Source organism: Anser brachyrhynchus (assembly GCF_964034855.1).
Source record: "Anser brachyrhynchus genome assembly, chromosome: 2".
NCBI classification, from domain to species: domain Eukaryota; kingdom Metazoa; phylum Chordata; class Aves; order Anseriformes; family Anatidae; genus Anser; species Anser brachyrhynchus.
Genome location: NC_137695.1, coordinates 20,727,348 through 20,741,197, shown reverse-complemented (window position 1 = coordinate 20,741,197; position 13,850 = coordinate 20,727,348).

Genomic DNA, 13,850 nt, shown 5'->3' with positions numbered 1-13,850 from the left:
AACTGGGCAATGGTTAGAGAAAGTGACTTAGTAGATTAAATAAATAAATAAATAAATAAGAACAATTATAAATTAAACGTGTTTAAACTGAACAGAATACCTTTCCAATCTGCAATCCACTTAGTCATATTTGCAAGTACTTTCATAAGCCTTAATATTCAGTTCACTGATTTTGTGCATTTTGAAGTATCCTTTTTTAACCATAGGTCCTTAGAGCTTATGAAGTGATTCAGTATGTGTAATCTACCTAGAGTCTATGAAATAATTGTCTTGGATGTTTTTTTATATGTTTTTGTTTGGACACGCAATCTTGAGTCTGATGGCAGACATGCCTACACTCACTTTTTTCTGTATTTTTGTTCCTTTTCTCTGAGGATGTTAACCGTGCTTCCTTAATGGAAACTGTCTCAGTCATCTTCATTTTTAGGTTTAGATTTCATAAGAACTGCAAACTCATTTCCTGAAATATTTCTACAATGACAGCAACTGACATATTGTTTATACTACCTGCTCATTAAAATGTATAAGGACGCATAAGCCTTACAAAGTTATTAGCTTATCTGGAGAGTTCAAATAAACATCTAAAAATATGGAGGGTTTTCTGAGCTGCCAGTTTCTTACACCTAGAGGTAATAAATCCCAGACAACTGACCTTTCCCATCAGGCCTCTCCCATTTGCATTGGCTGCAGTGAACAAAAAAGAGAAAGTATCTTAATATTTGCTCATTTCTAAGTGTTATATAAAATAATGTGGTTGAAAAACATTTTGAATCACAATATTGAATGAAATCGGTATAAGCCTACAAATAAGCAGTGACAACATATTTGTATAAGAGGCAGCTCAAGTGTTGCACAGAATGCTTATACCTGATCCCGAATTTTACTGGTACATAATCACAGATCATTGTAAAAAATATTTTCTCCCCATAATAGATACTTCAAGCCCTTATTCAAACAGTCACATAGTTCATGTCTTTTATACACTGCTTTGAAACAAGAAAAAGTGAATAATTCTACCATGCAGTGTTTGCTCCATTTCATTTCTTTTCAAGTTGTCTGATAGCTCAGAAAACTAAGCTATTATTTGGATGATTTGTTGCCATTGCAGTGAAATGTTTTAAAGGCAAGAGATTAAAACTTTTTACAGTTACATTTTAAAATGGTAAGAAATGGTAATGGCTTTATTAAAATAGTGAATTTTGTCATGGCCGGTGTTTATGTATCATTTCCCTCCAAACAGTGAAATCCTTGTCTATTAGCCAATTTTTGAAGTAAATTTAAGTCTGTTTTATTTGCAGTTACAGACTGTCCAGAGAAGGTGAGATTCATGCAATTTAATTTTAGACATCCCAAAACTCAGCACCTAATTTCAGTTAAATCCACTCTAACTAGTTCCAAAAGACAGACACTTCCAAAGGGTGATTCATAGTATTCCAAAATAGCCAGCTTCTTAATTTTTGTATTTTTTTCCATTTTGTTCAAAAACAACATATGTTGCGTTACTTACTGACATGCCAAAGAATTTTTTTAATTGGGACTCATGCCAATCTGTATTCTGGTGAAAAAAAAATGTGTGTTAAAAATGTAGAAAATCATCTTTTTTATTGATTAAATGAAGCCTTTCAGATACAGAATACGTAAGAAAAAAAAAAGGCACATTAAAATATGTTATTAAATAGAGATAGCATTACCTATACTGAACAAAAGGACAAACTGCTTCTGGTTATTATGAAGTTATTCAGAAATATTTAGGTGCTGAATGTGTTTATCTGTTTTTTTCAAAACAAGCTAGATGCTCACCATATACTGAAACTTCTAGGTATCTTGTACTCAGCCTGTTGTGGTGGTTTTGCTCAGCTGGGCAGCTGAGCTCCACCACAAACACTCTCTCACTCCTCCTCCTCAAAGGCAAAGGGAGAGAAAATACGATGGAAAGGGCTCAAGGGTTGAGATTAGGAAGGACAGGGAGATCACTCAACAATTATCATGGGCAAAACAGACTCAGCATAGGGAGATTAATAAAATTGGTTACCTATTACTAACAAGCTAGAGCAGTGAGAAATAACAAAACAAAACGAAAACAAAACAAGCAAACAAAAAAACTCTAAAAACACCTTCCCCCCATTCACCTTCTTGTCTACGTCCTCCCCCCAGAAGTGAAGCGGAATGGGGAATAGGGGCTGTGGTCAGCTGCAGGGGGACAGCCTGCTCCACCAGGGGCCTCTCCACAGGCCGCAGGGGAACTGCTGCTGCGTGCCTGGAGCACCTCCTGCCCTCCTGCTGCACTGACCTTGGGGGCTGCAGGGCTGGTTCTCACTCCTCACTCTCCCAGCTGCTGTTGCACAGCAGTTTTTTTTCCCCTTTCTTAAATCTGCTCTCACGGAGGCACAAACAACATCGTTTATTGGCTTGGCTCTGGCCAGCGGCAGGTCCCTTTGGAGTAGTCTGGAGCTGACCCTTATATAACATCGGGCAGCTTCTGGATTCATCTCATAGAGGCCACACTTACAGCTCCCCGCTACCAAAACCTTGCCACATAAACCCAATACACCTGTTCAATGCACTGAAAAAAAAAAATCACAGCTGCCACTGCACTCTGGTCTGTGAAGTCTCCTGTGTCCATTAAATTCATAATATTAGTGTCTGTCTTGCTGGTCCCAGTTGTGACAGCCACACTGTGTGTAGGTGCAGCAGTACAGCAACCTTTCATCCACTTTGGGAAGCAGATAGGATGTGGGTGGTTGACACAGCTACTAATTTACAGACCAGTCTTAACAGAATTGTATTTGGAATAGTTCAGGTTCATTTTGCAGATTCAATTTGCATGATAACTACACAGCTTTTAGTCACTGAACCATCTCCAAGTAACATTATTGGCATTTCAACCACCAGTTTGTGTGTGGTGACATAAAAACAAAAAGACTAGAGACTTGAGATCAGAGACTGGATGCCCACAGGAGGAAAAGGTGGAACAGATGTCTGGAATTTTTTTTAATCATCATAGCATTTTAGCTCATTTTTATAAACAGTGATGCACATCTTTGAGCTTAAATCTCTAAAATCAAATTTTATGTTTTCAAATTTCACAGCTGGTCTTCCTAGGTCCAATCATGCTGTAAAACATTAAAGGAAAATGCTTTTTCTAACTCATATTATTAATGATAGCAACTAAAATGCAGTGCTCTTTTAAGACTTCAGATACATTGTCTGAATTTTAGCTGAGAAATACTGTTCTTGGAAACCCGATATAAACACAACTCTGATATACAAATTGCAGTATAGCTATTTGACTTCTTTTCTGTTCATAGGCTTCCTGATGTTGGTTACATCTCACAGGTTACAGTAATCCATTGATTGTGAGTGTTAAAGATATTAATAGATAAATATGAATGACATTTTGCAATGCCAATAACCAGTAAAATTTCAGTCAAATGTCCTACATTGCAAATTTAATTCCAACTTTCTCAACAAGATAATGAAAATTTAAAACAAATATGGTTTAATAATACTGAAACGTCTTCAGGATAGTTACGGATATTCTTGTTTATAACTGGTAGAGGATTTAGTTAACTGTCCAAATTGCAATACAAAGATCTTGCAGCAGCCTGACTGCACTGAATTTTCTTTTATTTTCAAAGTGTCCATACTGATTACCCTTTACTACAGAAAATGGGTGGTGGTACCATCCTCCTGTAAATAACAAAAAAAAAAAATATGAACACTACACAGTTCTTGGGAATAACCATTATTGAGGGCTGTTACCAGCAGGAAAACTGAGTCTGTGTTTGTAAGTCCTTATCCAAAGCAACAGCCCTGAAAATGCCCAGGGGAAAAAAATAAAATAAAATAAAAATAAAAAATAAAAAATAAAAAATAAAAAAATAAAATAAATAAAATAAAATAAAATAAAATAAAAATAAAATAAAATAATACAATAAAATAAAAAATCACCATCCTCAGCATTTCCCATTAACTTTAACTTGATTGATTAATGCATTGGTCATTTTCAGTCCCATCCTGTTATCCCTAATTTTTCTACTAAACTAGAAGGGGCTGTTGCTGACCTAATCCACAGTTCTGGATTCGTCCATGGGAGCTGAGTTAAAGAAACACTGTCTGATGTGGCTCAAAGTAGAAGATTTAAGAGAAAAGATTGGAAAGAGACATGGGTAGAAGCATAATATTTTGTTTGCTTCTGTCTCTCACTATTTCAGATTTAGTATGAATATGAACAACAAGGAGAAAAAGGATAGATTAGCGTACATATTTTAGAGGATAAAACAATAATAAGTGTTAAAATGGCAAGTAACCAAACTGAAGAGAGAGATTATGACAAGGACCTGTTGCGAAATAAAATAAACAAAATTGCTGTGTTCCACATATTCCCATGTTCCACCTGAAAGCATCAAGATTTTAAGTCATCTGGAGAGGCTAAGAGGGGGCATATAAAGCAGCAGAGAAGTGCTTGTTAAAAGTCTAAGCTACTTACGGGTGGTTTTGATCCTCTGCTGTTTGTGGTTCCAGAGTGAAAGTTTGTTTGGCTTACATCCTTCTGTAGTACTGGTCAAATTCGTAAGAATAGAGTATATCAACCATATTTAAAGTGGAAATGGCAACATTGCCATAGAGAGAGACAGGGAAAAGCAAATGAAATTGCTTTACCAGTCTGATAGACATAAATGTGTAAGACAGAGCAAGGAAGGCTATTACAGTGCTTTTTGCTCACTTTTATGGGCACCTTCCTGGGAGTTTAGGGGTAGAAAACAGACAAGACATATTCATTTCTATATTATACTGGAAAAGATAAGGAGATAAAGATTTTAAGTACTTCTTTTTCCTTTGGCTTAAGTAGTTGATGTGATGATATCACAGAAGAAAGAAAAGCTTTTCTTACAGAGAAAAGAGTCTCTTGATTGTTCTGGAAGGATGGTACTGTTAAAACTCAAAATGTGACTAAAGCCTATGCTCAAACAATATTTGAGGAACAGAATTCTGTTTAAACTAGTCATGGATCTCATTTGACAAGTTTTTCAGGCAGCAGTGGATCAGGGCATGCTGACCGAGGAATAATCCTGCTCTGCTTTTATAAATCTCACAAACATTAGTATTTACAAAGTGTTCCAGAAATAACACAGATACCTGTTCAGAAAGTGAACCTTTGCTGTGGCTTCTCTTCCAGCTGTAGCTGATTTTATAAAACTGGCCTTTTTCTTTTTTTTTTTTTTAATTGACAAAACTAAGTGTATGTTTCAAAAAGAAAATCCCTTGAAAAAAAAAGCTTATACATAACTGTGTCACCTGTAAAAATCTAGGTCAGAATATAGTATATAGTCTCTGTTTCCCAAATTCCTCTGGATATTTAGGGAGACACCTTGTGTACAAAACACCCTTTTTCATTATTCGTATCTGAACTTAAAGACTATTACCTCACATTACTTGTCAAAGGAGTTAATGTTTTGTGTTATTCCCTTCCTCCTTACGTTAGTTGCGCTAATGCTAACAATGAAGAAGCTATATTTTTTCAAGAGTTTAAGAGAATTTATAATCAAAATATCCTTCTAATCAAGCTTCTCTTTAGCAAATTCCAGTGTGAACTGTATTTAAAACCTAACAGCGAACTTGTTTATGGAAGAAGTACCAGGAGGGAGAGGTTTTGGCTCAGAGTTTCAGGGTTCTTGGTACATAGAAGCTTGGCTAAAGTCATGGAAAAGTAAAGGCAGTACAAAGACATTCTTGGACCTCTTTCAAAAGCAGTTGCTGTTAGTCATCTGGTACTAGCAGTTGAGGAGGCATAGGATACGTTTTTGGTCAGACAAATTGGAATTGTTCAATAATTAACAATCAGTCAGCAAATTCTAAGCCAGTTATTACGTTACTTACATTAAGGGGTTTTGTTTTGAATTATACACTCCTCATCACATCCTAAGATGCCAAGCATGATGTGCTCCTATGTAGTCACCAAAATCCCAGTTCCTTTCCTTGTTGTCAGTGGTCTCATTTTGCGACACAGATGTGGAAAGTCAAAGTGTGGCCACGTCCAGCCCTGAGACTTGGCTGTGGAGGGCAGGAGCCTTGGTGAGAAAATGCAAAGGCCCAGACAGATGGTAACTTTATCTAGGGCTTCTTGCCAGACTACTTTCTTTGGTACACAAAGGCAGTCAGGCATGCCAGCAGGTCATGCAGCCTTTTTGTGTACTCAATAGAGTAGTATGGTAACCTGGCCTTACTTTGGCAGTTGCAAAGCTGGCAGAAAAGCAAGTCTTCCTAATGCTCAGAGACTGAAAGGTTCTCATAAACCTTTACATATGTTTAAAAGAAAAAAACTTGAATTTTGTGTGTGTGTCTTCTTTTAAATAACACCAATAAAAAAGATGACCTTTGATGCATTTACTCTATTCATTAGCAATGACAGAAGGCTATAAACTTGACTTAATTATTATTTGGTAAATAATTGAGGGGCGATGGGAGGGAGGTCCTTATCATCGTTAATTAAAAATTGACATATGGTTTTCTTACCACAGAGCTTTCATCTCAAAATCAAATTTAAATAATAGAAGTCATCTGAAGAAGGTTACACTTAATGTCAGTAATATTATATTTTTAGCAGATTACATATGGAACAACCTTCCAGATTGCTACTAACAGTGTTTGTAATTATGATGATACCACCAAAAAGATATCTGTAAATAAAGAGAAAAATAAGCAGATGATTGATACAGAGAGATTAGAAGAATTCTGTGGTTAATGAGAAAAAGATATGCTTGATTTCTTGAAAGACTGAAGGGAAACAAGGACTTTGAGAACAGACGGGAAAAAAAAAAGTATGAATTGCATGATGTGGTTAATCAAAATAAAGTACAGATCACAGATGAGGATGCTTAAGGACTGAGAGAGCTACATAACTGAGGAAGAAGGGACCCTGGAATCATCAGTTTTGCAAACATAAATCTTCAGCTGAAAAAATCAGAGAATCATAAAATTGTTTGAGTTGGAAGAGATTTTAGAGATCATCCAGTTCCACCCCCCTGCACGGGCAGAGACACCTCCCACTAGACCAGGTTGCTCAAAGCCCCATCCAGCCTGGGCTTGAACACTTCCAAGGATCCACAGCTTCTCTGAGCAGCCTGTTCTCACCACCTTCTGAATAAAGAATTTCTTCCTAATATCTAATCTAAATCTCCCCTCTTTTACTTTAAACCCATTAGTCCTTATCTTATCTCTCCACTCCCTGACAAAGAATCCCTCTCCTGCTTTCCTGTAGGCCCCCTTTGGGTACTGGTAGGCCACTATAAGTTCTCCCTGGAGCCTTCCCTCCTCCAGGCTGAACAACCCCAACTCCCTCATCTTGTCTTCATGTGCTCCAGCCCTCAGATCATCCTTGTGGCCCTCCCCTGGACCTGCACTAACAGGTCCATTCCCTTCTTGTGCTGGGGGCCCCAGAGCTGAATGCAGCACTCCAGGTGGGGTCTCAAGAGAGCAAAGTTGAGGGGCAGAATCCTCTCCCTGCTGGCCATACTGCTTTTGATGCAGCCCAGGGTACGGTTGGCTTTCTGGGCTGCAAGCGCACGTTGCTGGTTCATGTCGAGCCTCTCATCAACCAACACCCTCAGGTCCTTCTCCTCAGGGCTGCTCTCAATCCCTTTGCTGCCCAGCCTGTATTCATATATATAGCATATATCGTATATAATATATATTGTATAAACATATATATGTTTTCAAATGTATGGAAACAATTGGGAAAAGATGCATTTAACTGAATGGTGTCAAGGAAGTATTTTGTTATTAAGAAAATAAAAATATTTGTTATTAAGATAGTACTATAAATGAAAATATTTCAGCTAAATATTAAAGTCTATATATTTTTTCCCAAGATTTGGCATAAGAGAACTGCATTAACTGTATTAATAGCAAGACATATCAAGCATGTTGAAAGTAGTGACAGGATACATCAAAAAAGAAGAAGGAAGACAAAGTTTATGGATTTAAAGAGCCATTTAATAGCAGACAAAGATAGTATGGAAAGGAAAGCTTTTCCAGACAAATGAGGAAAAGCCTGCAATTAAGTTGGGTAAATTATACAGCAATGTACAACAGTATCATGCTGACAGGAATTTGCCACAGTATGTTTGGATCTTTCAAAAGCATCTGCTTATTAGAATGTATAATAAGTTATATGGAGAAAAGAATGGATTGATACAACAAGAAAAAAAAAAAAAGTTTAGGAAGGGCCTAGCTTGCACTTCCTCGTTTCCCTGTTGTTTTTTTTAAGTACACGATAACTTAAATGTACAGGAAATCCTACAGAAAAACAAAAATATAAAAATGATTTCCATATCTTTTATAGAGATTGAAAGTATGCTGTCAGATTTCCCTTGGTATTAATTCCTCGGTGAAAACTTTCTGAGATATAAGAACTGGTATTTAGGTTTAACAGTGCCTTGTGATACTAAAAGGAACTGCCCAAATGTCAAAGGAGAACGACATGGGCAGTCTGACAATGCAGATTTAGGCAGCTTTAGACAGCTCAGGAGAAGAGAATTCCAATAAGGAAACAAAGAGTATAAGGAGTATTCTAGAAAATTGAGTAAAGCTCCTGCTGACTTAAGGAGCCTCTACAGGCCACTCAATTATATCATACGCCTGAAATTAATGACTTGATGAAAGTGTATTTAAGAGAATCTGACAGGAGAAGCAGGAAGAACTTCGCACTATATGAACCCTGACCCGAAGTGACTTTATGTTGGCGTGAAGTATACAGAAGAAAAGATGACATCAGTGAAGGATGTCAGGAAATACACTGACTAATGACAGGAAACTGTGAGAGATGGACTTACTGGATCAAAACCAAAACTGTGTGAGGAATATACTCCTTGTGACAATGAACCATTAAACAGGAAGAGATAACCAGGCAGAAAAAGATGGGAAAAAATACATGAATTATCTTTTAAAAAACCTTATTGAATAAAATGGAAATTACAAGTGACCTGACAAAGGAGGGAGGACAGAATTTAACAATGACTGCATAAAACAGGTAATTTGTGCAAGATATGTTAAGGCACAGACAGATGATAGGGAAAGTGTAAATTCAGAAAATAATATATGTGACCTGGCCTCATTAACTGCATTAACTTTTCAGTTGATGCATCTAACTGTCTGGAGATTAGTATAAATTACTACATTAGAAAGTTGGCAGTAACATCCCATCTGTATAAGACACAAAGGTGTAGGAAATAAGAGATAATAAAGCATACAAAATTTTGCAAACATTGCCATTAATGGAATATATGTGAGGAGACAGATGTGGCAATAGCAAATAAAGGCAGAAACCTTTATCACATTGAAAGTACAGAAAATATTAAACAGCTACAATCAGAAACAATAAGTGGAGAAAATAAGAGGGATGGAAAGTAAAACTCTAACAGTCATTTCTAGTATACTGAGATCTTATCATAAGGATGATACATCAGTAATGTGTAAATTCATAGTAAGCTCTACTGTCTTTTCAAAATTGAGATTGAGCTCTGCAATAAAGAGCAAAATTTGTCCTCAACTCATAGTGTGTGTTAAACACAACAAAGTAGCAAATGATATTTTAGTAGTAAAGGTACAATCCATCTTCTGTCTGCAATAAAGTGCAAAATGTGTCCTCAACTCATAATGTCTGTTAAGCACACCCAACTAGTAAATGATATCTTAGTAGTAAGGGTACAATCCGTCTTCTGTCTACCCAGTAAATGGCCACATTTACTAAAACATAGGTTTTTGCTGTTGAGTAGAAGAGAGCACTGGCACCTGCATGCACACATGCATACATAATAGATGTATTTCATTTTTAATAGGAGAAACAAAGTTTGTGTGTTTGTTATTTTATAAAAGAAACCTTTAAAATTTAAGACATTTGGCAACATTGATAGAAATTATATGAAATAGTTCAATGTTGCAAGCATTAACTCTAACTGTATGTTCCTTTTCTCAAGGGATAAGGAAATGAATGATATAAGCAAGCACTTAAACCTCTGCCTGTGATTTTCTTATGAGGAAAAAAAAAAAAAAAAAAGGCTAGGAGATGCTTCTGACAGAAAATGGGCTACTATTTAAGGCATGTGATGCTGTATGAATAAGAAATTATGACTGAGTACAGGTCCATGGGAAAGAGCTCAAACGTTGGCTCAGGTTTTAAGAGTGCTAGAAACAGTTATGTGAGGAAACCTAATGAGCTGCAGACTTTTCAGGGAATTTGGGAGTAGACTAATCAGGAGTCCTCCAGAACACAACCCTGAAGGGCCCTTGTTCTTATACAAGGATGCTGGTAATCTTTTAAACACATTGATCTGAGGGATACTCACATTAACAATTTTATTCACCCAAAGGTCCCAAATCCTTAGCCTTTCTGTACTAACATACAATGGGGATCTGGGTCTATGTTTCATCTTTTAGGATGGGGACCGTTCTAGCTGGATAGGTCAGAATAAAGCCCACTTGATGAACTTAATGTGAGAAGTCCTTGGATGTGACAGATAAAAGTGTGAGATGCTGACAAAATCTACAGAAAATGCTCCAGGAGAGGTCTGAATTTAAATACTGTTACCTGGGGGTGACTAAAGGGAAGTTATGTGAGAAACATCCAAACTTCACAAAAAAACAGAGGGGAGCACTGGGGACCTTCAGGTTAGCCAAGGCTTGCAAGGCCAACAGTGCCTGGGTAACCATATCAATACCACTATATAAAGGCAAGATTACCTAGTTAATGGTATTGAGGCATAAATGTCTCAAAACTGGGACATATGGAGAAAAAGTAGTTAGGAGATGGCTGTTATGTAAGAAAAGATCAGGACAGAAAAATGGAGGTAGAAGAACAGGTAAAGTAAGGAAAAAGAAAGGGATAAAAAGGTGTGGACATCATGCAACCAGGGATGTCCAGGGATGCCAGTCAGGCAGCCCTGTGTTTGATCACCACAGCCAAAGCAGGAAAATAAATCCACTCTTTTGACCATCCAACAGGAGTCTAATGTGTCTGTGCAGTTAGGAGGTCAGGCTGAGCATAGAATCATAGAATGGCTTGGGTTGAAAAGGGACCTTAAAGATCATCTAGTTCTAACCCTCCTGCCATGGGCAGGGATGCCACCCACTAGATAAGGTTGCTTAAAGCCCCATCCAGGCTTGAACACTTCCAGGGACGGGGCATCCACAGCTTCTCTGGGCAGTCTGTTCCAGTGCCTCACCACCTTATGAGTGAAGAAATTCTGCCTAACCTCTAAGCTAAATCTCTCCTCTTTTAGTTTAAAGTCATTTCCCCTTGTCCTATCATTATCTGACCTAGCAAAAAGTTGCTCTTTCACTCTTTTTGGTAAGCCCCCTTTAAGGATTGAAAAGCTGCAATGAAGTCTCCCCAGAGCCTTCTCCAGGTTGAACATCCCTATCTCTCAGCCTTTCTTCACAAGAGAGGTGCTCCAGCCCTCTGATCAACTTCACGGCCCTCCTCGGGATCCACTCTACATACTTCTTGTGCTGGAAGCCCCAGACCTGGACACAGCACTCCAAGCGGGGCCTCACAAGGGCAGAGTAGAGGGAGACAATCACCACCCTCAACCTGCTAGCCACTCCTCTGTTGATGCAACCCAGGATGTAGTTGGCCTTCTGGACTGCAAGCACACACTGCTGGTTCATGTCGAGCTTTCCATCCACCAGAACCACCAAGTCTTTCTCTGCAGAGGTGCTCTCAATGAGTCTGTGCTCATGTCTGGGATTGCCTCAACTCAGGTGCAACACCTCACACTTAGACTTGTTGAACCTCATTAGGTTCACATGGTCCCACTTTTCTAGCTTGCCAAGGCCCCTTTGGATGGCATCCCTTCCTTCTGTTGTATCAACAGCACCATTCAGCTTGGTGTCATCTGCCAACTTGCTGAGGGTGTACTCAATCCCACTGTCTATGTCATTGATAGAGATATTAGACAGTACCAGTCCCAAGACAGACCCCTGAAGGACACCACTCATCACCAGCCTCCACCTGGACATAGAGCTGTTGACCTCCTCTGGGTACAGCCTTCAAGCCAATTCCTTATCCACTGAATTTTCCACCCTCCAAATCCCTCCAGTTTGGAGATGGGGATGCCATGTGGTACCATGTCAAAGTCCTTACAGAAGTTCAGGTAGATGACATTGATTGGTCTTCCCTTGTCAAGCAGACTTTTTTTTATTTTTTTTTCCCCCAGGCAAACAGGCAGATACCACTATAAATGGCCCAAGGGCCCTGGCATCACCCTGTGGGTTTTCATCCCAGACCTGTCAGTGTCAGCAACTTCCCCACACTTCCTAGAAATAAGTGAATGGATAATAAATATTGCTGGTTTGTCATCCTATGCTGGAAAAGTAAGGCAAGCACATGCCAGTCCTGGTGAAGATGCTTATATTCTGCAATGATATTCACATCATTGCTTCCTCTGGGGCAGAGTTCTCAGAAGAAGAAAAAGGACAGGTGCCTCAGCACAGTAGGACCTTTTGCTTATTTCTTTTGCTCATTTTTTCTCGTGTCTTCTGGATTATAGATTCACCAGTAAAAGAGAAATGTGTTTTTAAATAAATTTAAATTCTTTGACTATCAATGACATTTAAAATGGATAAACTTCAGCAATCTTGCATCTTCCCCATTCTCCAGTTAAGATCCCAAGAGACAAGGCTTTATTGCCTTTTAGAAAGTTCTAGAGCTCATCAATGTCAGCAGTCAGAAATATTCTTGTCTCCAAATGGAGTTTATCTTTTCTTGGACCTTTCAGTGTATTTGTCCTTCTTGTTATTCAAGCACATATCTAGTAGTCATGCAAAATTATAAACCAAAACTAAGATCATGATATACGAACAGCAGTTATTTCAACAGAGCTAATAGAGTATCTCCTATACAAGTCTTCTATCTTAAAAAAAAAAAAAAAAAAAAAAAACTTAATTCCCATTATCCTAAATAGTTCTGTCACTTCTCTGCATTCATAACCATCAGTTACTGGCAGACCACTGTCATAGATCTAGTGGCCATTAATCACTTGGCCAAACTACCATATATACTTGTGGCTCCTCACCTTCTCTAGGAAGTCAGTCTCTATGGCTCTAATCATTATCATTTCTTTTCTCAGATCTCCCACCAAAAATTTTCACAGAAACAAGGTGCTCAGAAATAACTGCAGTGTTACAGCAGAGCTGTTTTAAAGGGAGTGTTGCCATTCCATTCTTTCATACAGTGCCTTTTCTTATCACAAATAGATCCTCAGAACCTGTTATTTGTCTCTTGCAGGAAGCAGTGAATGACCTTAAGCAAGCAAACTTATGAAGTGAATATGCTTCAGTGCATGGGGGTGGAACATATTTGTCAATTATTTCGTAGCAAAGAATTTAGAATATGTAGGACTGAACCGAGTAGCTTTCTTTATATATTCAGTTTTAAGTGGAGGAAAAAAAAAAAATCATTATTTAAATTGTTAAATAGTGCCACAACTGTAGACACAAGTTGGTATCATATAAATTTATCACATATCCTTTTTCTTTCTCATTACCTACTGTCTGTGTATTTTATTCAGATTTCCAAGCACATTTAGAGACTGTGTTGAGCACATATGCAATATCTTTAAAAAGGTAAAGCTCTGTTTTTGCATATCCTGGTCAAAATATGCCCCTAGCTTAAGATCTCTTAGTTCTCAGACTGACACGTAAATAATCAAAAATTTGAAGCTTGCTGAGTAATGTTATGGAGTTGCTCTAATCTTGGTGCAAGATGGGTGTCTACATGCCACATTTGTTTTGTGAAATTTTAACCCTGCTTTTCCTGAATAAACATGTGCTTGAAGATTTAGGAGGTACTC